The 20,936-nt window shown below is 46.0% G+C and overlaps 26 non-coding genes across 26 annotated transcripts; 14 read left to right on the forward strand and 12 right to left on the reverse strand.

The window, feature by feature from the left end:
* Positions 1 to 5,549: 5,549 nt before the first annotated feature.
* Positions 5,550 to 5,623, forward strand: trnai-aau. Its single transcript has one exon. It is a non-coding gene; the product is annotated as a tRNA-Ile (tRNA).
* Positions 5,624 to 6,070: 447 nt separating this feature from the next.
* On the reverse strand, positions 6,071 to 6,152 carry trnal-uag. Its single transcript has one exon. It is a non-coding gene; the product is annotated as a tRNA-Leu (tRNA).
* Positions 6,153 to 6,666: 514 nt separating this feature from the next.
* Positions 6,667 to 6,740, forward strand: trnai-aau. Its single transcript has one exon. It is a non-coding gene; the product is annotated as a tRNA-Ile (tRNA).
* A 447-nt stretch (positions 6,741 to 7,187) lies between these two features.
* Positions 7,188 to 7,269, reverse strand: trnal-uag. Its single transcript has one exon. It is a non-coding gene; the product is annotated as a tRNA-Leu (tRNA).
* A 514-nt stretch (positions 7,270 to 7,783) lies between these two features.
* trnai-aau lies at positions 7,784 to 7,857 on the forward strand. Its single transcript has one exon. It is a non-coding gene; the product is annotated as a tRNA-Ile (tRNA).
* Positions 7,858 to 8,305: 448 nt separating this feature from the next.
* On the reverse strand, positions 8,306 to 8,387 carry trnal-uag. The gene has a single exon. It is a non-coding gene; the product is annotated as a tRNA-Leu (tRNA).
* Positions 8,388 to 8,892: 505 nt separating this feature from the next.
* Positions 8,893 to 8,966, forward strand: trnai-aau. The gene has a single exon. It is a non-coding gene; the product is annotated as a tRNA-Ile (tRNA).
* Positions 8,967 to 10,009: 1,043 nt separating this feature from the next.
* Positions 10,010 to 10,083, forward strand: trnai-aau. The gene has a single exon. It is a non-coding gene; the product is annotated as a tRNA-Ile (tRNA).
* A 447-nt stretch (positions 10,084 to 10,530) lies between these two features.
* trnal-uag lies at positions 10,531 to 10,612 on the reverse strand. The gene has a single exon. It is a non-coding gene; the product is annotated as a tRNA-Leu (tRNA).
* A 514-nt stretch (positions 10,613 to 11,126) lies between these two features.
* On the forward strand, positions 11,127 to 11,200 carry trnai-aau. Its single transcript has one exon. It is a non-coding gene; the product is annotated as a tRNA-Ile (tRNA).
* Positions 11,201 to 11,647: 447 nt separating this feature from the next.
* On the reverse strand, positions 11,648 to 11,729 carry trnal-uag. The gene has a single exon. It is a non-coding gene; the product is annotated as a tRNA-Leu (tRNA).
* A 514-nt stretch (positions 11,730 to 12,243) lies between these two features.
* On the forward strand, positions 12,244 to 12,317 carry trnai-aau. The gene has a single exon. It is a non-coding gene; the product is annotated as a tRNA-Ile (tRNA).
* A 447-nt stretch (positions 12,318 to 12,764) lies between these two features.
* trnal-uag lies at positions 12,765 to 12,846 on the reverse strand. Its single transcript has one exon. It is a non-coding gene; the product is annotated as a tRNA-Leu (tRNA).
* A 514-nt stretch (positions 12,847 to 13,360) lies between these two features.
* trnai-aau lies at positions 13,361 to 13,434 on the forward strand. Its single transcript has one exon. It is a non-coding gene; the product is annotated as a tRNA-Ile (tRNA).
* A 447-nt stretch (positions 13,435 to 13,881) lies between these two features.
* trnal-uag lies at positions 13,882 to 13,963 on the reverse strand. Its single transcript has one exon. It is a non-coding gene; the product is annotated as a tRNA-Leu (tRNA).
* Positions 13,964 to 14,477: 514 nt separating this feature from the next.
* On the forward strand, positions 14,478 to 14,551 carry trnai-aau. Its single transcript has one exon. It is a non-coding gene; the product is annotated as a tRNA-Ile (tRNA).
* A 447-nt stretch (positions 14,552 to 14,998) lies between these two features.
* On the reverse strand, positions 14,999 to 15,080 carry trnal-uag. Its single transcript has one exon. It is a non-coding gene; the product is annotated as a tRNA-Leu (tRNA).
* A 514-nt stretch (positions 15,081 to 15,594) lies between these two features.
* Positions 15,595 to 15,668, forward strand: trnai-aau. Its single transcript has one exon. It is a non-coding gene; the product is annotated as a tRNA-Ile (tRNA).
* A 447-nt stretch (positions 15,669 to 16,115) lies between these two features.
* On the reverse strand, positions 16,116 to 16,197 carry trnal-uag. The gene has a single exon. It is a non-coding gene; the product is annotated as a tRNA-Leu (tRNA).
* A 516-nt stretch (positions 16,198 to 16,713) lies between these two features.
* On the forward strand, positions 16,714 to 16,787 carry trnai-aau. The gene has a single exon. It is a non-coding gene; the product is annotated as a tRNA-Ile (tRNA).
* A 1,049-nt stretch (positions 16,788 to 17,836) lies between these two features.
* Positions 17,837 to 17,910, forward strand: trnai-aau. The gene has a single exon. It is a non-coding gene; the product is annotated as a tRNA-Ile (tRNA).
* Positions 17,911 to 18,353: 443 nt separating this feature from the next.
* On the reverse strand, positions 18,354 to 18,435 carry trnal-uag. Its single transcript has one exon. It is a non-coding gene; the product is annotated as a tRNA-Leu (tRNA).
* A 514-nt stretch (positions 18,436 to 18,949) lies between these two features.
* trnai-aau lies at positions 18,950 to 19,023 on the forward strand. Its single transcript has one exon. It is a non-coding gene; the product is annotated as a tRNA-Ile (tRNA).
* A 436-nt stretch (positions 19,024 to 19,459) lies between these two features.
* trnal-uag lies at positions 19,460 to 19,541 on the reverse strand. Its single transcript has one exon. It is a non-coding gene; the product is annotated as a tRNA-Leu (tRNA).
* A 514-nt stretch (positions 19,542 to 20,055) lies between these two features.
* Positions 20,056 to 20,129, forward strand: trnai-aau. Its single transcript has one exon. It is a non-coding gene; the product is annotated as a tRNA-Ile (tRNA).
* A 447-nt stretch (positions 20,130 to 20,576) lies between these two features.
* trnal-uag lies at positions 20,577 to 20,658 on the reverse strand. The gene has a single exon. It is a non-coding gene; the product is annotated as a tRNA-Leu (tRNA).
* Between the last annotated feature and the right edge of the window lie 278 nt (positions 20,659 to 20,936).

The raw sequence follows: 20,936 nt of genomic DNA on the forward strand, positions 1-20,936 counted from the left end.
GCCCTTTGGCTGTTGATTTAATATGACTTTACAATGTACTGCGTTCATTTCCTTTGGCAAAGTCTGCAGAAATACTGAATTATAGAAAGTTTAGAGGGTCTGAAAGAGAGCCCTGACTGATGTATGCATCCTGCACAGTAAAATGTGTGGATATACTTGTGGATGAACTGAAAACATGAACAAAATAACATCATTGATTGAAAGAAATCACTCAAAAGATTGTATGTTCAACAATTAGAACGTACACTTGACGACCATCTCTCCCTCACTGCCAACATTGCTGCAACAGCTCGATCTTGCAGATACATGTTGTACAACATCAGAAGGATACGGCCTCTTCTAACCCAGAAGGCGGCACAGGTTCTGGTCCAGGCTCTTGTCATCTCACGCTTGGATTACTGCAACTCCCTCTTGGCTGGTCTCCCTGCGTGTGCCATACGACCTCTGCAACTCATCCAGAATGCAGCAGCTCAACTGGTCTTCAACTTACCAAAATTCTCCCACACTACACTGCTCCTCCGCTCCCTTCACTGACTTCCTGTAGCTGCTCGCATCCGCTTCAAGACTCTAGTGCTTGTGTTCCATGCTACAAACGGATCCGGTCCAGCCTACATCCAGGACATGATCAAAACCTACACCCCAACCCGCCCACTTTGCTCTGCATCAGCAAACCGGCTCGCTGCCCCCTCACTGAGAGGATCGCAGAGGCATTCGCAGAACTCGAGACTGTTCACTGTCCTCGTCCATTTTTCTAGCCTTGATGACCACTCAAAGCTGCTTTACACTACATTCACACATGTCCAACGACTCATCTCTTATACCCATTTACACACTACTGTCAGGGGCAAGATGGGGTTAACAGTCTTGCCCAAGGACACATCGGCATGTAGACTAGTGGAGCCATGAATCGAACCCACAACCGCCGAGTTGAAAGACAACATGCTCTATCCAGCGGTTGTGAATCTTTTTTGCGCCACGGACCGGTTTAATGTCAGTCAATATTTTCACGGATCGGCCTTTAATGTGTGGTGGATAAATACAACAAAATAAAATTAAACGATCGGCATAAAAACTGGTATTTACCGGTACCGGTAAAACCCGGTAAAACCCCCGGACCACGGACCCCAACCCCCGGTCCGTGGTCCGGGGGTTGGGGGCCAGTGCTCTAGCCTACCACTGAGCTACTGTTGCTCATGGCCCCTATGATGAATTCACCTCGTGTTGCGTGGGAAATGTCGCATCTCTTGCAAAAACAAAGCCGACAAAGAACAAATTAGCCCATTCACCCAGGTCTTAGGTCCCCAAAAATGAAATGAAATGATTGAAATGGGAGTGGCTGCCGATTATACACATTCCCACAGCTGGAAAACCCTGTTTAAATTCAACCGTTTAATTGACCACTTGGAATGACGTGATACCATTAACTTGGGTTAAACAAAGACTTAATTTCTGATCATGGCAACAAAAGTTTAACCAACAAAAGTGCTGAAGGCCTTGATGGCTGAAATGCCTTGGCAGGTTTACTGTTGATATGACTCAGTAGCCATGAATAATGAAATACTTTTGAACTATCACCCTCTGTAGTGCCTCATATTTCTCAAATTGTCTTGGATTTTTGGGATTAACAAAGTACCAGAGGGATATTATTTACCACACCAAATAACCACTCTTAGCCTATTGCTACTTTCTTTAACCATCATAATTCAAAGGCCTCTTTAAGTTTGCTTTTATAGTTTTTATGAATTCTTGCTGACAATTAAACAAAATCAGCATTGTAAAAATTATTCACTTGAGTGGAAGGAGAAAGCCAATGACTGCTTCAATTATAATTCCTTTATTGTGTTAATTTCTTTCAGTAGAAGCTGTACGATATGAAAGAAAAACTAACCACCCAACCTTTTTAAATAACAGTCAAATACTTTGATTGATTTTGGCAAATATCAATGGCATATTACATTTAAAGAAGACACTTTCAGTCTACTATGAAGGTACAGGCTGCCCATGATCAAGTGGAAGAGAATTGTTGAGCTGGTACCCAGAGGGTTGTCGTTTTGAATCTTAAGACAGGTTAAGTGCTGTAAAAGTAAAAATCACTATCACTGATTGGTTTGTGCATGCAAATATAAGCAATTCTATTTATATAGCTGGCTCCACAGGTTTAAAAGTAAATAGTTTAAGTTTTTTTATAGTTTTTTTTTTTTTAAGAGTAATAAATGTGTTTAATTTGTGATAAAACCTTAACTGCACTGATCAACAGCACTTTGTTATTGCCACTTTTCCAATGCTAACCTTTAACAAACAGATACATCTTTTTTATTTGCAATAACCATTGTGATCAATGTCTGATGTCCTCTTGTATGTCATGCCTGTATGTGTGTGTTTTTTTTTTTTTACTGCAAATAAAATGTTCCCTCAAGGGACAATAAAAATCTCTGAACTCTGAACTCAGGACCGTTGGGTCGGAAAAACACCTTTTGACCTTTTTGTTTTTATGACTCATGCTGTCATATTTCTTGCCTTTTTATAATCATGTTTGGTGTTGTTTTTTCTGTTGAAAGGGGATTTTGTCACAGAAACCTAGAATTAAAGACACATCAGGGCCAGACACTCCATTTGTACAGATTTAAAGTCTTTTCTCAGTAAATGTAGAAATAAACACTGAGAGAATCACGTAAGATCACACAATTAATCCAATTCTTTTTTTTCATTTAATTTCTTTTTTAATGTTATTGTTGTCCACCATTGGAGACTCCACAGCCCCTGGATTGAACTATGTGTTTAATGCTGCCACAGTATCAGTCTGAATAAAACACTGACTCAGCCTGTCTCATATAGAGGTACTGTAGACATGATTTGTAGACTTGGAGCATTGTTCTAAAATAAAAGACTTTAATGGTCAAAAGATCAACATCACACAGAGTGCAAATTGGATCCAAATGCAAGACAGCAAATAACTAAACAAAGTGTATTGCTGCAAAGGCAAGAGTGCCAACCACTACACCAACCGTGTAAGCAGAACACCAAAAAAAACAAATAAGATCCAGAAAAGAATGGATCTCACATGAAACTCCGCAGAGCAGGGCAGACATTACCGTAGCTGTAAAACCAAAAAGTAGCGGAACATCAAAAGTAACTCTGTCATTTTAAAATGCAAATCATACACACATCAAAACTTGTGTTCCTTCAGATAGTCGTATTATAAGCTGTAACAGGAGCTTGTGAGCATATGCTATAAATATGAATAACAAACCAACCTGTGTGCTTGAATAAGGCGTAAATGACACAGCTTTGGGTAGGAAGTATTAACTGTGATGATAATGAAAACCATTGGAAATACATCTGTGAGTTAAGAATAAAAGCCTCACTGAGTATGTTAAGGTTTAACTTAAGGGGAGGGAAGTACAATTGAATAGAGCTGTGATTCAAAGTATGGAATTAATTAAGTGAATTAAGTGAAGTTGTGTACGTCTATAAACTATTCAAATTTAAAGATTGTTACTACTTTTCTCATGCATATAGCTGATATTCTAGAATACCGTGGATTTTAGAGGGGAAAGAGAGAGGGATAGTAGAGGGGAAATATGGTAGCATACCATATGATAATTGCCAATATGCTCTAATGACCTTCTTTTTCCTGCACAATGCTAAAAAAAAAAAAAACATATTCCACATTTAACTAGACTTTCAAACTAATTTTTTAATGTATAATCAGTATTGTTCATTCCATTTGTCTCATATGTGCCCAGCCACGAGAAAACCAGGAATAAGCAGGCCGAGGGGCATTTTGAGTTATTTCTGAAAGTGTGATTTCCAAGCTTTCCAACTGTGTCATGGAAATCTGTGAAAAAAAAAAATGTGGCCAATCAAATGTAGCCAACCCCTCCTGGTCTAGTTATCAGTGGCATCTGATATCTGTTAGTCCACAGGACATAAACTATTGTAATAGTTTGAACAATGGTTAACAATATTATATATATAAACAGTATATGTGCCCTGGAAGTTTGAGGGTAACAGCATTCGCGGCCATGGTCGTGTCGTGTTTCTGGATACGTCCTGCAAACAAACGTCGGGGGCACCAGTGTGGAAATTGCAATGAACAGGTAAAAACAATTTCTCAGCTTGAGTGCACAAACTGTGTGCCTCGTTTATTGAAAACAGCAGAACCAAACTTAGCACAAGATGAGGACGCCAGTAACCAACCAACCAGCACAGGGCTCTACGTCATCACAAACATGGTTACTTAAAGGGACCATGATCCCGGAACAGTCCTTCCTACCAGCATAACACAATAGGGAATAATCTCATGACATAAGTGTACAGACACACAAAGTGCAAGGGTGAATTATGTACGTCCATTCACTACACCCCGAGGATTCTATGAAGAGGTCCCTGAGAAAAAAAAAAAAAATGAAAAGAAATGTCATAAAAATGCAGTTAAAAGGGAAACAAGGTCATTAGAGCATATTGGCAATTATCATATGGTATGCTACCATATTTCCCCTCTACTATCCCTCTCTCTTTCCCCTCTAAAATCCACGGTATTCTAGAATATCAGCTATATGCATGAGAAAAGTAGTAACAATCTTTAAATTTGAATAGTTTATAGACGTACACAACTTCACTTAATTCACTTAATTAATTCCATACTTTGAATCACAGCTCTATTCAATTGTACTTCCCTCCCCTTAAGTTAAACCTTAACATACTCAGTGAGGCTTTTATTCTTAACTCACAGATGTATTTCCAATGGTTTTCATTATCATCACAGTTAATACTTCCTACCCAAAGCTGTGTCATTTACGCCTTATTCAAGCACACAGGTTGGTTTGTTATTCATATTTATAGCATATGCTCACAAGCTCCTGTTACAGCTTATAATACGACTATCTGAAGGAACACAAGTTTTGATGTGTGTATGATTTGCATTTTAAAATGACAGAATTGAACTTGGTAATAACAATGTTGCCACATAACGTCCTGAATCACACATTTGATTAAAAGATAGTGTCCAGCATGAAAAATTTTTTTTTTAATCCCTGTATGTGACTTTGAAAAAACACTAATGTGACATGATGTTTTTGATAGGTGGTTAATAATAGGTTCAGGGTGCTTTCTTTTCATCACTGGTGTTATGTCGTTGTCTCAGAAGTAACTGAAAGTAACTTACTGAAAACAGATAGTTTGCGACGATGAAGTTCACTAACTTAAATACTAACATGGGTGCCACCTGTCTCCTCTCTATCTTCACCAGCGTCAGCAATTCTCTCAGACAACACACAGCCTTGCCTTAGCAGAGGATGGTTTCGATCCATCGACATCTGGGTTATGGGCCCAGCACGCTTCCGCTGCGCCACTCTGCTGATGACGACTGTGTCAAATGAGAACAAGAGTTGGGCAAACTCTTCTTCAGTAGGTCAGTAGGTCGATCATGTATACACATTAAGTTATACGTGCAGATTCACCACCAGCAGCAGCCTACTTGAGCCTGTTTAGTCTGTGAAACCCAACTGGAAGATAGCCAAATACCTTGTCAAACACTCACTACAAGGGGCCGGTTAGCTCAGATGGTCAGAGCGTGGTGCTAATAACGCCAAGGTCATGGGTTCAACCCCCATACTGGCCATGAAAGTCCGCTTCGTACAATAAAAAAAGAAAGCCACAAGCAAGACTGGTGGCAGAGTATGTCAATTGTTCAAATCGGTGGTCTTTTTTTGCTTGGAGGTAACAATGTCTCCCAGTGCAGCACCACCAGCCACGTTTACACATGCAACTCCCAAAATTGCTAAGCCAAAGGAGAGATTCAGACAGTAAGACAGCCTGGTGTCTGTTGGCAAGCTTCACACTGGTGCAGGTACAACGGATTAAGCTAACGGTGTACAGGGACCTCTCCGTGCCCTGGATGACAAGTGTTCAACTTTTAGGTAATCGACGACAAGACTTTAACAAGCTACGTCGTGAGGCACGACTCGCAAGCCACAGCCACACGCAACGTTTTACAGAACTCCTTCAAAGTGTGGTAGGACACAAATTATGGCTCTGAGAGAAAGCCTTTCAAACAATTATTGTCATATGGCAGTGGTGGGATTTGAACCCACGCCTCCTCAGAGACTGGAGCCTAAATCCAGCGCCTTGGACCCCTCGGCCACACTACCTGTGGAAGGGCTTCACTTTTCAGCTTTTTCAGCTTCAGGAAGAAGAACGTTTACCCTGAAGAAGTGTTTCCCTCTGCTGTCTGCCCAAAAGTTATAAAGACAAGGAAGATTTCAGCACACCAAGGATTGACCACCATCACTAGTATTGTGTGCACGGACTGTTGTCTTAAGGTTTGAGCAAGTGGGCGCCACCTGTCACTTGTCTGTCTTGACGAGCGTCAGCAATTCTCTCAGACAACACACAGCCTTGCCTTAGCAGAGGATGGTTTCGATCCATCGACATCTGGGTTATGGGCCCAGCACGCTTCCGCTGCGCCACTCTGCTGATGACGACTGTGTCAAATGAGAACAAGAGTTTGGCAAACTCTTCTTCAGTAGGTCAGTAGGTCGATCATGTATACACATTAAGTTATACGTGCAGATTCACCACCAGCAGCAGCCTACTTGAGCCTGTTTAGTCTGTGAAACCCAACTGGAAGATAGCCAAATACCTTGTCAAACACTCACTACAAGGGGCCGGTTAGCTCAGATGGTCAGAGCGTGGTGCTAATAACGCCAAGGTCATGGGTTCAACCCCCATACTGGCCATGAAAGTCCGCTTCGTACAATAAAAAAAGAAAGCCACAAGCAAGACTGGTGGCAGAGTATGTCAATTGTTCAAATCGGTGGTCTTTTTTTGCTTGGAGGTAACAATGTCTCCCAGTGCAGCACCACCAGCCACGTTTACACATGCAACTCCCAAAATTGCTAAGCCAAAGGAGAGATTCAGACAGTAAGACAGCCTGGTGTCTGTTGGCAAGCTTCACACTGGTGCAGGTACAACGGATTAAGCTAACGGTGTACAGGGACCTCTCCGTGCCCTGGATGACAGGTGTTCAACTTTTAGGTAATCGATGACAAGACTTTAACAAGCTATGTCGTGAGGCACGACTCGCAAGCCACAGCCACACGCAACGTTTTACAGAACTCCTTCAAAGTGTGGTAGGACACAAATTATGGCTCTGAGAGAAAGCCTTTCAAACAATTATTGTCATATGGCAGTGGTGGGATTTGAACCCACGCCTCCTCAGAGACTGGAGCCTAAATCCAGCGCCTTGGACCCCTCGGCCACACTACCTGTGGAAGGGCTTCACTTTTCAGCTTTTTCAGCTTCAGGAAGAAGAACGTTTACCCTGAAGAAGTGTTTCCCTCTGCTGTCTGCCCAAAAGTTATAAAGACAAGGAAGATTTCAGCACACCAAGGATTGACCACCATCACTAGTATTGTGTGCACGGACTGTTGTCTTAAGGTTTGAGCAAGTGGGCGCCACCTGTCACTTGTCTGTCTTGACGAGCGTCAGCAATTCTCTCAGACAACACACAGCCTTGCCTTAGCAGAGGATGGTTTCGATCCATCGACATCTGGGTTATGGGCCCAGCACGCTTCCGCTGCGCCACTCTGCTGATGACGACTGTGTCAAATGAGAACAAGAGTTGGGCAAACTCTTCTTCAGTAGGTCAGTAGGTCGATCATGTATACACATTAAGTTATACGTGCAGATTCACCACCAGCAGCAGCCTACTTGAGCCTGTTTAGTCTGTGAAACCCAACTGGAAGATAGCCAAATACCTTGTCAAACACTCACTACAAGGGGCCGGTTAGCTCAGATGGTCAGAGCGTGGTGCTAATAACGCCAAGGTCATGGGTTCAACCCCCATACTGGCCATGAAAGTCCGCTTCGTACAATAAAAAAAGAAAGCCACAAGCAAGACTGGTGGCAGAGTATGTCAATTGTTCAAATCGGTGGTCTTTTTTTGCTTGGAGGTAACAATGTCTCCCAGTGCAGCACCACCAGCCACGTTTACACATGCAACTCCCAAAATTGCTAAGCCAAAGGAGAGATTCAGACAGTAAGACAGCCTGGTGTCTGTTGGCAAGCTTCACACTGGTGCAGGTACAACGGATTAAGCTAACGGTGTACAGGGACCTCTCCGTGCCCTGGATGACAAGGTGTTCAACTTTTAGGTAATCGATGACAAGACTTTAACAAGCTATGTCGTGAGGCACGACTCGCAAGCCACAGCCACACGCAACGTTTTACAGAACTCCTTCAAAGTGTGGTAGGACACAAATTATGGCTCTGAGAGAAAGCCTTTCAAACAATTATTGTCATATGGCAGTGGTGGGATTTGAACCCACGCCTCCTCAGAGACTGGAGCCTAAATCCAGCGCCTTGGACCCCTCGGCCACACTACCTGTGGAAGGGCTTCACTTTTCAGCTTTTTCAGCTTCAGGAAGAAGAACGTTTACCCTGAAGAAGTGTTTCCCTCTGCTGTCTGCCCAAAAGTTATAAAGACAAGGAAGATTTCAGCACACCAAGGATTGACCACCATCACTAGTATTGTGTGCACGGACTGTTGTCTTAAGGTTTGAGCAAGTGGGCGCCACCTGTCACTTGTCTGTCTTGACGAGCGTCAGCAATTCTCTCAGACAACACACAGCCTTGCCTTAGCAGAGGATGGTTTCGATCCATCGACATCTGGGTTATGGGCCCAGCACGCTTCCGCTGCGCCATGACGACTGTGTCAAATGAGAACAAGAGTTGGGCAAACTCTTCTTCAGTAGGTCAGTAGGTCGATCATGTATACACATTAAGTTATACGTGCAGATTCACCACCAGCAGCAGCCTACTTGAGCCTGTTTAGTCTGTGAAACCCAACTGGAAGATAGCCAAATACCTTGTCAAACACTCACTACAAGGGGCCGGTTAGCTCAGATGGTCAGAGCGTGGTGCTAATAACGCCAAGGTCATGGGTTCAACCCCCATACTGGCCATGAAAGTCCGCTTCGTACAATAAAAAAAGAAAGCCACAAGCAAGACTGGTGGCAGAGTATGTCAATTGTTCAAATCGGTGGTCTTTTTTTGCTTGGAGGTAACAATGTCTCCCAGTGCAGCACCACCAGCCACGTTTACACATGCAACTCCCAAAATTGCTAAGCCAAAGGAGAGATTCAGACAGTAAGACAGCCTGGTGTCTGTTGGCAAGCTTCACACTGGTGCAGGTACAACGGATTAAGCTAACGGTGTACAGGGACCTCTCCGTGCCCTGGATGACAAGTGTTCAACTTTTAGGTAATCGACGACAAGACTTTAACAAGCTACGTCGTGAGGCACGACTCGCAAGCCCCAGCCACACGCAACGTTTTACAGAACTCCTTCAAAGTGTGGTAGGACACAAATTATGGCTCCCTGAGAGAAAGCCAAACAATTATTGTTTATGGCAGTGAAATTTGGAACCCACGCTTCCTCAGAGACTGGAGCTTCAATTCAGCTTGGACCCTCGGCCACACTACCTGTGGAAGGGGTTACCCTGGCGCTTTTTCTCAGCTTCAGGAAGAAGCTATTAAAGCTACTCCTGAAGTAAGCTTCAAGGTTCGCCCAAAAGACAAGGAAGACAGCACACCAAGGATTGACCACCATCACTAGGTATTACGTGCACGACTGTTGTCTTAAGTTTGAGCAAGGGCGCCACCTGTCACTTATTCGTCTTATAGCCGCCGCCAAACCAGACAACACACCGTGCCTTGCCTTAGCAGAGGATACGCCGCATTTCGCTGATCCACGGTATTATCTGGCGGGGCCTCCATCGCCCGCTATGCCCACTTACATGACAGCATCAGTGTCAAATGAGAACAAGAGTTGGGCAAACTCTTCTTCAGTAGGTCAGTAGGTCGATCATGTATACACATTAAGTTATACGTGCAGATTCACCACCAGCAGCAGCCTACTTGAGCCTGTGTAGTCTGTGAAACCCAACTTAGTCTGTGAAACCCAACTGGAAGATAGCCAAATACCTTGTCAAACACTCACTACAAGGGGCCGGGTAGCTCAGATGGTCAGAGCGTGGTGCTAATAACGCCAAGGTCATGGGTTCAACCCCCATACTGGCCATGAAAGTCCGCTTCGTACAATAAAAAAAGAAAGCCACAAGCAAGACTGGTGGCAGAGTATGTCAATTGTTCAAATCGGTGGTCTTTTTTTGCTTGGAGGTAACAATGTCTCCCAGTGCAGCACCACCAGCCACGTTTACACATGCACCTCCCAAAATTGCTAAGCCAAAGGAGAGATTCAGACAGTAAGACAGCCTGGTGTCTGTTGGCAAGCTTCACACTGGTGCAGGTACAACGGATTAAGCTAACGGTGTACAGGGACCTCTCCGTGCCCTGGATGACAAGTGTTCAACTTTTAGGTAATCGACGACAAGACTTTAACAAGCTACGTCGTGAGGCACGCCTCGCAAGCCACAGCCACACGCAACGTTTTACAGAACTCCTTCAAAGTGTGGTAGGACACAAATTATGGCTCTGAGAGAAAGCCTTTCAAACAATTATTGTCATATGGCAGTGGTGGGATTTTAACCCACGCCTCCTCAGAGACTGGAGCCTAAATCCAGCGCCTTGGACCCCTCGGCCACACTACCTGTGGAAGGGCTTCACTTTTCAGCTTTTTCAGCTTCAGGAAGAAGAACGTTTACCCTGAAGAAGTGTTTCCCTCTGCTGTCTGCCCAAAAGTTATAAAGACAAGGAAGATTTCAGCACACCAAGGATTGGCCACCATCACTAGTATTGTGTGCACGGACTGTTGTCTTAAGGTTTGAGCAAGTGGGCGCCACCTGTCACTTGTCTGTCTTGACGAGCGTCAGCAATTCTCTCAGACAACACACAGCCTTGCCTTAGCAGAGGATGGTTTCGATCCATCGCCATCTGGGTTATGGGCCCAGCACGCTTCCGCTGCGCCACTCTGCTGATGACGACTGTGTCAAATGAGAACAAGAGTTGGGCAAACTCTTCTTCAGTAGGTCAGTAGGTCGATCATGTATACACATTAAGTTATACGTGCAGATTCACCACCAGCAGCAGCCTACTTGAGCCTGTTTAGTCTGTGAAACCCAACTGGAAGATAGCCAAATACCTTGTCAAACACTCACTACAAGGGGCCGGTTAGCTCAGATGGTCAGAGCGTGGTGCTAATAACGCCAAGGTCATGGGTTCAACCCCCATACTGGCCATGAAAGTCCGCTTCGTACAATAAAAAAAGAAAGCCACAAGCAAGACTGGTGGCAGAGTATGTCAATTGTTCAAATCGGTGGTCTTTTTTTGCTTGGAGGTAACAATGTCTCCCAGTGCAGCACCACCAGCCACGTTTACACATGCAACTCCCAACATTGCTAAGCCAAAGGAGAGATTCAGACAGTAAGACAGCCTGGTGTCTGTTGGCAAGCTTCACACTGGTGCAGGTACAACGGATTAAGCTAACGGTGTACAGGGACCTCTCCGTGCCCTGGATGACAAGTGTTCAACTTTTAGGTAATCGACGACAAGACTTTAACAAGCTACGTCGTGAGGCACGACTCGCAAGCCACAGCCACACGCAACGTTTTACAGAACTCCTTCAAAGTGTGGTAGGACACAAATTATGGCTCTGAGAGAAAGCCTTTCAAACAATTATTGTCATATGGCAGTGGTGGGATTTGAACCCACGCCTCCTCAGAGACTGGAGCCTAAATCCAGCGCCTTGGACCCCTCGGCCACACTACCTGTGGAAGGGCTTCACTTTTCAGCTTTTTCAGCTTCAGGAAGAAGAACGTTTACCCTGAAGAAGTGTTTCCCTCTGCTGTCTGCCCAAAAGTTATAAAGACAAGGAAGATTTCAGCACACCAAGTATTGACCACCATCACTAGTATTGTGTGCACGGACTGTTGTCTTAAGGTTTGAGCAAGTGGGCGCCACCTGTCACTTGTCTGTCTTGACGAGCGTCAGCAATTCTCTCAGACAACACACAGCCTTGCCTTAGCAGAGGATGGTTTCGATCCATCGCCATCTGGGTTATGGGCCCAGCACGCTTCCGCTGCGCCACTCTGCTGATGACGACTGTGTCAAATGAGAACAAGAGTTGGGCAAACTCTTCTTCAGTAGGTCAGTAGGTCGATCATGTATACACATTAAGTTATACGTGCAGATTCACCACCAGCAGCAGCCTACTTGAGCCTGTTTAGTCTGTGAAACCCAACTGGAAGATAGCCAAATACCTTGTCAAACACTCACTACAAGGGGCCGGTTAGCTCAGATGGTCAGAGCGTGGTGCTAATAACGCCAAGGTCATGGGTTCAACCCCCATACTGGCCATGAAAGTCCGCTTCGTACAATAAAAAAAGAAAGCCACAAGCAAGACTGGTGGCAGAGTATGTCAGTTGTTCAAATCGGTGGTCTTTTTTTGCTTGGAGGTAACAATGTCTCCCAGTGCAGCACCACCAGCCACGTTTACACATGCAACTCCCAACATTGCTAAGCCAAAGGAGAGATTCAGACAGTAAGACAGCCTGGTGTCTGTTGGCAAGCTTCACACTGGTGCAGGTACAACGGATTAAGCTAACGGTGTACAGGGACCTCTCCGTGCCCTGGATGACAAGTGTTCAACTTTTAGGTAATCGACGACAAGACTTTAACAAGCTACGTCGTGAGGCACGACTCGCAAGCCACAGCCACACGCAACGTTTTACAGAACTCCTTCAAAGTGTGGTAGGACACAAATTATGGCTCTGAGAGAAAGCCTTTCAAACAATTATTGTCATATGGCAGTGGTGGGATTTGAACCCACGCCTCCTCAGAGACTGGAGCCTAAATCCAGCGCCTTGGACCCCTCGGCCCCACTACCTGTGGAAGGGCTTCACTTTTCAGCTTTTTCAGCTTCAGGAAGAAGAACGTTTACCCTGAAGAAGTGTTTCCCTCTGCTGTCTGCCCAAAAGTTATAAAGACAAGGAAGATTTCAGCACACCAAGGATTGACCACCATCACTAGTATTGTGTGCATGGACTGTTGTCTTAAGGTTTGAGCAAGTGGGCGCCACCTGTCACTTGTCTGTCTTGACGAGCGTCAGCAATTCTCTCAGACAACACACAGCCTTGCCTTAGCAGAGGATGGTTTCGATCCATCGACATCTGGGTTATGGGCCCAGCACGCTTCCGCTGCGCCACTCTGCTGATGACGACTGTGTCAAATGAGAACAAGAGTTGGGCAAACTCTTCTTCAGTAGGTCAGTAGGTCGATCATGTATACACATTAAGTTATACGTGCAGATTCACCACCAGCAGCAGCCTACTTGAGCCTGTTTAGTCTGTGAAACCCAACTGGAAGATAGCCAAATACCTTGTCAAACACTCACTACAAGGGGCCGGTTAGCTCAGATGGTCAGAGCGTGGTGCTAATAACGCCAAGGTCATGGGTTCAACCCCCATACTGGCCATGAAAGTCCGCTTCGTACAATAAAAAAAGAAAGCCACAAGCAAGACTGGTGGCAGAGTATGTCAATTGTTCATATCGGTGGTCTTTTTTTGCTTGGAGGTAACAATGTCTCCCAGTGCAGCACCACCAGCCACGTTTACACATGCAACTCCCAAAATTGCTAAGCCAAAGGAGAGATTCAGACAGTAAGACAGCCTGGTGTCTGTTGGCAAGCTTCACACTGGTGCAGGTACAACGGATTAAGCTAACGGTGTACAGGGACCTCTCCGTGCCCTGGATGACAAGTGTTCAACTTTTAGGTAATCGACGACAAGACTTTAACAAGCTACGTCGTGAGGCACGACTCGCAAGCCACAGCCACACGCAACGTTTTACAGAACTCCTTCAAAGTGTGGTAGGACACAAATTATGGCTCTGAGAGAAAGCCTTTCAAACAATTATTGTCATATGGCAGTGGTGGGATTTGAACCCACGCCTCCTCAGAGACTGGAGCCTAAATCAAGCGCCTTGGACCCCTCGGCCACACTACCTGTGGAAGGGCTTCACTTTTCAGCTTTTTCAGCTTCAGGAAGAAGAACGTTTACCCTGAAGAAGTGTTTCCCTCTGCTGTCTGACCAAAAGTTATAAAGACAAGGAAGATTTCAGCACACCAAGGATTGACCACCATCACTAGTATTGTGTGCACGGACTGTTGTCTTAAGGTTTGAGCAAGTGGGCGCCACCTGTCACTTGTCTGTCTTGACGAGCGTCAGCAATTCTCTCAGACAACACACAGCCTTGCCTTAGCAGAGGATGGTTTCGATCCATCGACATCTGGGTTATGGGCCCAGCACGCTTCCGCTGCGCCACTCTGCTGATGACGACTGTGTCAAATGAGAACAAGAGTTGGGCAAACTCTTCTTCAGTAGGTCAGTAGGTCGATCATGTATACACATTAAGTTATACGTGCAGATTCACCACCAGCAGCAGCCTACTTGAGCCTGTTTAGTCTGTGAAACCCAACTGGAAGATAGCCAAATACCTTGTCAAACACTCACTACAAGGGGCCGGTTAGCTCAGATGGTCAGAGCGTGGTGCTAATAACGCCAAGGTCATGGGTTCAACCCCCATACTGGCCATGAAAGTCCGCTTCGTACAATAAAAAAAGAAAGCCACAAGCAAGACTGGTGGCAGAGTATGTCAATTGTTCATATCGGTGGTCTTTTTTTGCTTGGAGGTAACAATGTCTCCCAGTGCAGCACCACCAGCCACGTTTACACATGCAACTCCCAAAATTGCTAAGCCAAAGGAGAGATTCAGACAGTAAGACAGCCTGGTGTCTGTTGGCAAGCTTCACACTGGTGCAGGTACAACGGATTAAGCTAACGGTGTACAGGGACCTCTCCGTGCCCTGGATGACAAGTGTTCAACTTTTAGGTAATCGACGACAAGACTTTAACAAGCTACGGCGTGAGGCACGACTCGCAAGCCACAGCCACACGCAACGTTTTACAGAACTCCTTCAAAGTGTGGTAGGACACAAATTATGGCTCTGAGAGAAAGCCTTTCAAACAATTATTGTAATATGGCAGTGGTGGGATTTGAACCCACGCCTCCTCAGAGACTGGAGCCTAAATCCAGCGCCTTGGACCCCTCGGCCACACTACCTGTGGAAGGGCTTCACTTTTCAGCTTTTTCAGCTTCAAAAAGAAGAACGTTTACCCTGAAGAAGTGTTTCCCTCTGCTGTCTGCCCAAAAGTTATAAAGACAAGGAAGATTTCAGCACACCAAGGATTGACCACCATCACTAGTATTGTGTGCACGGACTGTTGTCTTAAGGTTTGAGCAAGTGGGCGCCACCTGTCACTTGTCTGTCTTGACGAGCGTCAGCAATTCTCTCAGACAACACACAGCCTTGCCTTAGCAGAGGATGGTTTCGATCCATCGACATCTGGGTTATGGGCCCAGCACGCTTCCGCTGCGCCACTCTGCTGATGACGACTGTGTCAAATGAGAACAAGAGTTGGGCAAACTCTTCTTCAGTAGGTCAGTAGGTCGATCATGTATACACATTAAGTTATACGTGCAGATTCACCACCAGCAGCAGCCTACTTGAGCCTGTTTAGTCTGTGAAACCCAACTGGAAGATAGCCAAATACCTTGTCAAACACTCACTACAAGGGGCCGGTTAGCTCAGATGGTCAGAGCGTGGTGCTAATAACGCCAAGGTCATGGGTTCAACCCCCATACTGGCCATGAAAGTCCGCTTCGTACAATAAAAAAAGAAAGCCACAAGCAAGACTGGTGGCAGAGTATGTCAATTGTTCAAATCGGTGGTCTTTTTTTGCTTGGAGGTAACAATGTCTCCCAGTGCAGCACCACCAGCCACGTTTACACATGCAACTCCCAAAATTGCTAAGCCAAAGGAGAGATTCAGACAGTAAGACAGCCTGGTGTCTGTTGGCAAGCTTCACACTGGTGCAGGTACAACGGATTAAGCTAACGGTGTACAGGGACCTCTCCGTGCCCTGGATGACAAGTGTTCAACTTTTAGGTAATCGACGACAAGACTTTAACAAGCTACGTCGTGAGGCACGACTCGCAAGCCACAGCCACACGCAACGTTTTACAGAACTCCTTCAAAGTGTGGTAGGACACAAATTATGGCTCTGAGAGAAAGCCTTTCAAACAATTATTGTCATATGGCAGTGGTGGGATTTGAACCCACGCCTCCTCAGAGACTGGAGCCTAAATCAAGCGCCTTGGACCCCTCGGCCACACTACCTGTGGAAGGGCTTCACTTTTCAGCTTTTTCAGCTTCAGGAAGAAGAACGTTTACCCTGAAGAAGTGTTTCCCTCTGCTGTCTGACCAAAAGTTATAAAGACAAGGAAGATTTCAGCACACCAAGGATTGACCACCATCACTAGTATTGTGTGCACGGACTGTTGTCTTAAGGTTTGAGCAAGTGGGCGCCACCTGTCACTTGTCTGTCTTGACGAGCGTCAGCAATTCTCTCAGACAACACACAGCCTTGCCTTGTAGCGGAGGATGGTTTCGATCCATCGACATCTGGGTTATGGGCCCAGCACGCTTCCGCTGCGCCACTCTGCTGATGACGACTGTGTCAAATGAGAACAAGAGTTTGGCAAACTCTTCTTCAGTAGGTCAGTAGGTCGATCATGTATACACATTAAGTTATACGTGCAGATTCACCACCAGCAGCAGCCTACTTGAGCCTGTTTAGTCTGTGAAACCCAACTGGAAGATAGCCAAATACCTTGTCAAACACTCACTACAAGGGGCCGGGTAGCTCAGATGGTCAGAGCGTGGTGCTAATAACGCCAAGGTCATGGGTTCAACCCCCATACTGGCCATGAAAGTCCGCTTCGTACAATAAAAAAAGAAAGCCACAAGCAAGACTGGTGGCAGAGTATGTCAATTGTTCATATCGGTGGTCTTTTTTTGCTTGGAGGTAACAATGTCTCCCAGTGCAGCACCACCAGCCACGTTTACCCATGCAACTCCCAAAATTGCTAAGCCAAAGGAGAGATTCAGACAGTAAGACAGCCTGGTGTCTGTTGGCAAGCTTCACCCTGGTGCAGGTACAACGGATTAAGCTAACGGTGTACAGGGACCTCTCCGTGCCCTGGATGACAAGTGTTCAACTTTTAGGTAATCGACGACAAGACTTTAACAAGCTACGTCGTGAGGCCGCGACTATAAACCCACAGCCACCGCATAGCGTTTCACAGAACTCCTTCAAGTGTGGTAGGACACAGAAATTATGGCTCTGAGAAGCCTTTCAAACAATTATTGTCATATGGCAGTGAGGTGGGATTTGAACCCATACTCCTCTCAGAGACTGGAGCCTAAATCCAGCCTTAGACCCCTAAAGCCCACACACTACCTGTGGAAGGGCTTCACTTTTCAGCTTTTTTCAGCTTCCAGGAAGAAGAAGCGTTTACCCTGAAGAAGTGTTTCCCTCTGCTGTCTGCCCAGTTATAAAGACAAGGAAGATTTCCAGCACACCAAGTTGACCACCATCACTAGTATTTGTGTGCACACGGACGTTGTCTTAAGGTTTGAGCAAGTGAGAGCCACCTGTCGCTTGTCTGTCTTGGCGGCGTCCAGCAATTCTCTCAGACAACACACAGCCTTGCCTTAGCAGAGGATGGTTTCGATCCATCGACATCTGGGTTATGGGCCCAGCACGCTTCCGCTGCGCCACTCTGCTGATGCCGACTGTGTCAAATGAGAACAAGAGTTGGGCAAACTCTTCTTCAGTAGGTCAGTAGGTCGATCATGTATACACATTAAGTTATACGTGCAGATTCACCACCAGCAGCAGCCTACTTGAGCCTGTTTAGTCTGTGAAACCCAACTGGAAGATAGCCAAATACCTTGTCAAACACTCACTACAAGGGGCCGGTTAGCTCAGATGGTCAGAGCGTGGTGCTAATAACGCCAAGGTCATGGGTTCAACCCCCATACTGGCCATGAAAGTCCGCTTCGTACAATAAAAAAAGCAAGACTGGTGGCAGAGTATGTCAATTGTTCAAATCGGTGGTCTTTTTTTGCTTGGAGGTAACAATGTCTCCCAGTGCAGCACCACCAGCCACGTTTACATGCAGCTCCCAAAATTAAGCCAAAGGAGATTCAGACAGTAAGACAGCCTACAGGTGTCTGTTGGCAAGCTTCACACTGAATTGCAGGTACAACGGATTAAATACTTGATTGTGCAGGGACCTCTCCGTTGCCCTGGATGACAGTATTCCAACTTTTAGGTGTCGGCAACAAGACTTTTAACAAGCTTCGTGCTGCGTGAGAGCCGACTTCTAGCAAGCCACAGCCACACGCAACGTTTTACAGAACTCCTTCAAAGTGTGGTAGGACACAAATTATGGCTCTGAGAGAAAGCCTTTCAAACAATTATTGTCATATGGCAGTGGTGGGATTTGAACCCACGCCTCCTCAGAGACTGGAGCCTAAATCCAGCGCCTTGGACCCCTCGGCCACCCTACCTGTGGAAGGGCTTCACTTTTCAGCTTTTTCAGCTTCAGGAAGAAGAACGTTTACCCTGAAGAAGTGTTTCCCTCTGCTGTCTGCCCAAAAGTTATAAAGACAAGGAAGATTTCAGCACACCAAGGATTGACCACCATCACTAGTATTGTGTGCATGGACTGTTGTCTTAAGGTTTGAGCAAGTGGGCGCCACCTGTCACTTGTCTGTCTTGACGAGCGTCAGCAATTCTCTCAGACAACACACAGCCTTGCCTTAGCAGAGGATGGTTTCGATCCATCGACGTCTGGGTTATGGGCCCAGCACGCTTCCGCTGCGCCACTCTGCTGATGACGACTGTGTCAAATGAGAACAAGAGTTGGGCAAACTCTTCTTCAGTAGGTCAGTAGGTCGATCATGTATACACATTAAGTTATACGTGCAGATTCACCACCAGCAGCAGCCTACTTGAGCCTGTTTAGTCTGTGAAACCCAACTGGAAGATAGCCAAATACCTTGTCAAACACTCACTACAAGGGGCCGGTTAGCTCAGATGGTCAGAGCGTGGTGCTAATAACGCCAAGGTCATGGGTTCAACCCCCATACTGGCCATGAAAGTCCGCTTCGTACAATAAAAAAAGCAAGACTGGTGGCAGAGTATGTCAATTGTTCAAATCGGTGGTCTTTTTTTGCTTGGAGGTAACAATGTCTCCCAGTGCAGCACCACCAGCCACGTTTACACATGCAACTCCCAAAATTGCTAAGCCAAAGGAGAGATTCAGACAGTAAGACAGCCTGGTGGCTGTTGGCAAGCTTCACACTGGTGCAGGTACAACGGATTAAGCTAACGGTGTACAGGGACCTCTCCGTGCCCTGGATGACAAGTGTTCAACTTTTAGGTAATCGATGACAAGACTTTAACAAGCTATGTCGTGAGGCACGACTCGCAAGCCACAGCCACACGCAACGTTTTACAGAACTCCTTCAAAGTGTGGTAGGACACAAATTATGGCTCTGAGAGAAAGCCTTTCAAACAATTATTGTCATATGGCAGTGGTGGGATTTGAACCCACGCCTCCTCAGAGACTGGAGCCTAAATCCAGCGCCTTGGACCCCTCGGCCCCACTACCTGTGGAAGGGCTTCACTTTTCAGCTTTTTCAGCTTCAGGAAGAAGAACGTTTACCCTGAAGAAGTGTTTCCCTCTGCTGTCTGCCCAAAAGTTATAAAGACAAGGAAGATTTCAGCACACCAAGGATTGACCACCATCACTAGTATTGTGTGCATGGACTGTTGTCTTAAGGTTTGAGCAAGTGGGCGCCACCTGTCACTTGTCTGTCTTGACGAGCGTCAGCAATTCTCTCAGACAACACACAGCCTTGCCTTAGCAGAGGATGGTTTCGATCCATCGACGTCTGGGTTATGGGCCCAGCACGCTTCCGCTGCGCCACTCTGCTGATGACGACTGTGTCAAATGAGAACAAGAGTTGGGCAAACTCTTCTTCAGTAGGTCAGTAGGGCGATCATGTATACACATTAAGTTATACGTGCAGATTCACCACCAGCAGCAGCCTACTTGAGCCTGTTTAGTCTGTGAAACCCAACTGGAAGATAGCCAAATACCTTGTCAAACACTCACTACAAGGGGCCGGTTAGCTCAGATGGTCAGAGCGTGGTGCTAATAACGCCAAGGTCATGGGTTCAACCCACATACTGGCCATGAAAGTCCGCTTCGTACAATAAAAAAAGAAAGCCACAAGCAAGACTGGTGGCAGAGTATGTCAATTGTTCAAATCGGTGGTCTTTTTTTGCTTGGAGGTAACAATGGCTCCCAGTGCAGCACCACCAGCCACGTTTACACATGCAACTCCCAAAATTGCTAAGCCAAAGGAGAGATTCAGACAGTAAGACAGCCTGGTGTCTGTTGGCAAGCTTCACACTGGTGCAGGTACAACGGATTAAGCTAACGGTGTACAGGGACCTCTCCGTGCCCTGGATGACAAGTGTTCAACTTTTAGGTAATCGATGACAAGACTTTAACAAGCTACGTCGTGAGGCACGACTCGCAAGCCACAGCCACACGCAACGTTTTACAGAACTCCTTCAAAGTGTGGTAGGACACAAATTATGGCTCTGAGAGAAAGCCTTTCAAACAATTATTGTCATATGGCAGTGGTGGGATTTGAACCCACGCCTCCTCAGAGACTGGAGCCTAAATCCAGCGCCTTGGACCCCTCGGCCACACTACCTGTGGAAGGGCTTCACTTTTCAGCTTTTTCAGCTTCAGGAAGAAGAACGTTTACCCTGAAGAAGTGTTTCCCTCTGCTGTCTGCCCAAAAGTTATAAAGACAAGGAAGATTTCAGCACACCAAGGATTGACCACCATCACTAGTATTGTGTGCACGGACTGTTGTCTTAAGGTTTGAGCAAGTGGGCGCCACCTGTCACTTGTCTGTCTTGACGAGCGTCAGCAATTCTCTCAGACAACACACAGCCTTGCCTTAGCAGAGGATGGTTTCGATCCATC

Source organism: Solea senegalensis, linkage group LG12 (assembly GCF_019176455.1).
Source record: "Solea senegalensis isolate Sse05_10M linkage group LG12, IFAPA_SoseM_1, whole genome shotgun sequence".
Lineage (NCBI taxonomy): Eukaryota > Metazoa > Chordata > Actinopteri > Pleuronectiformes > Soleidae > Solea > Solea senegalensis.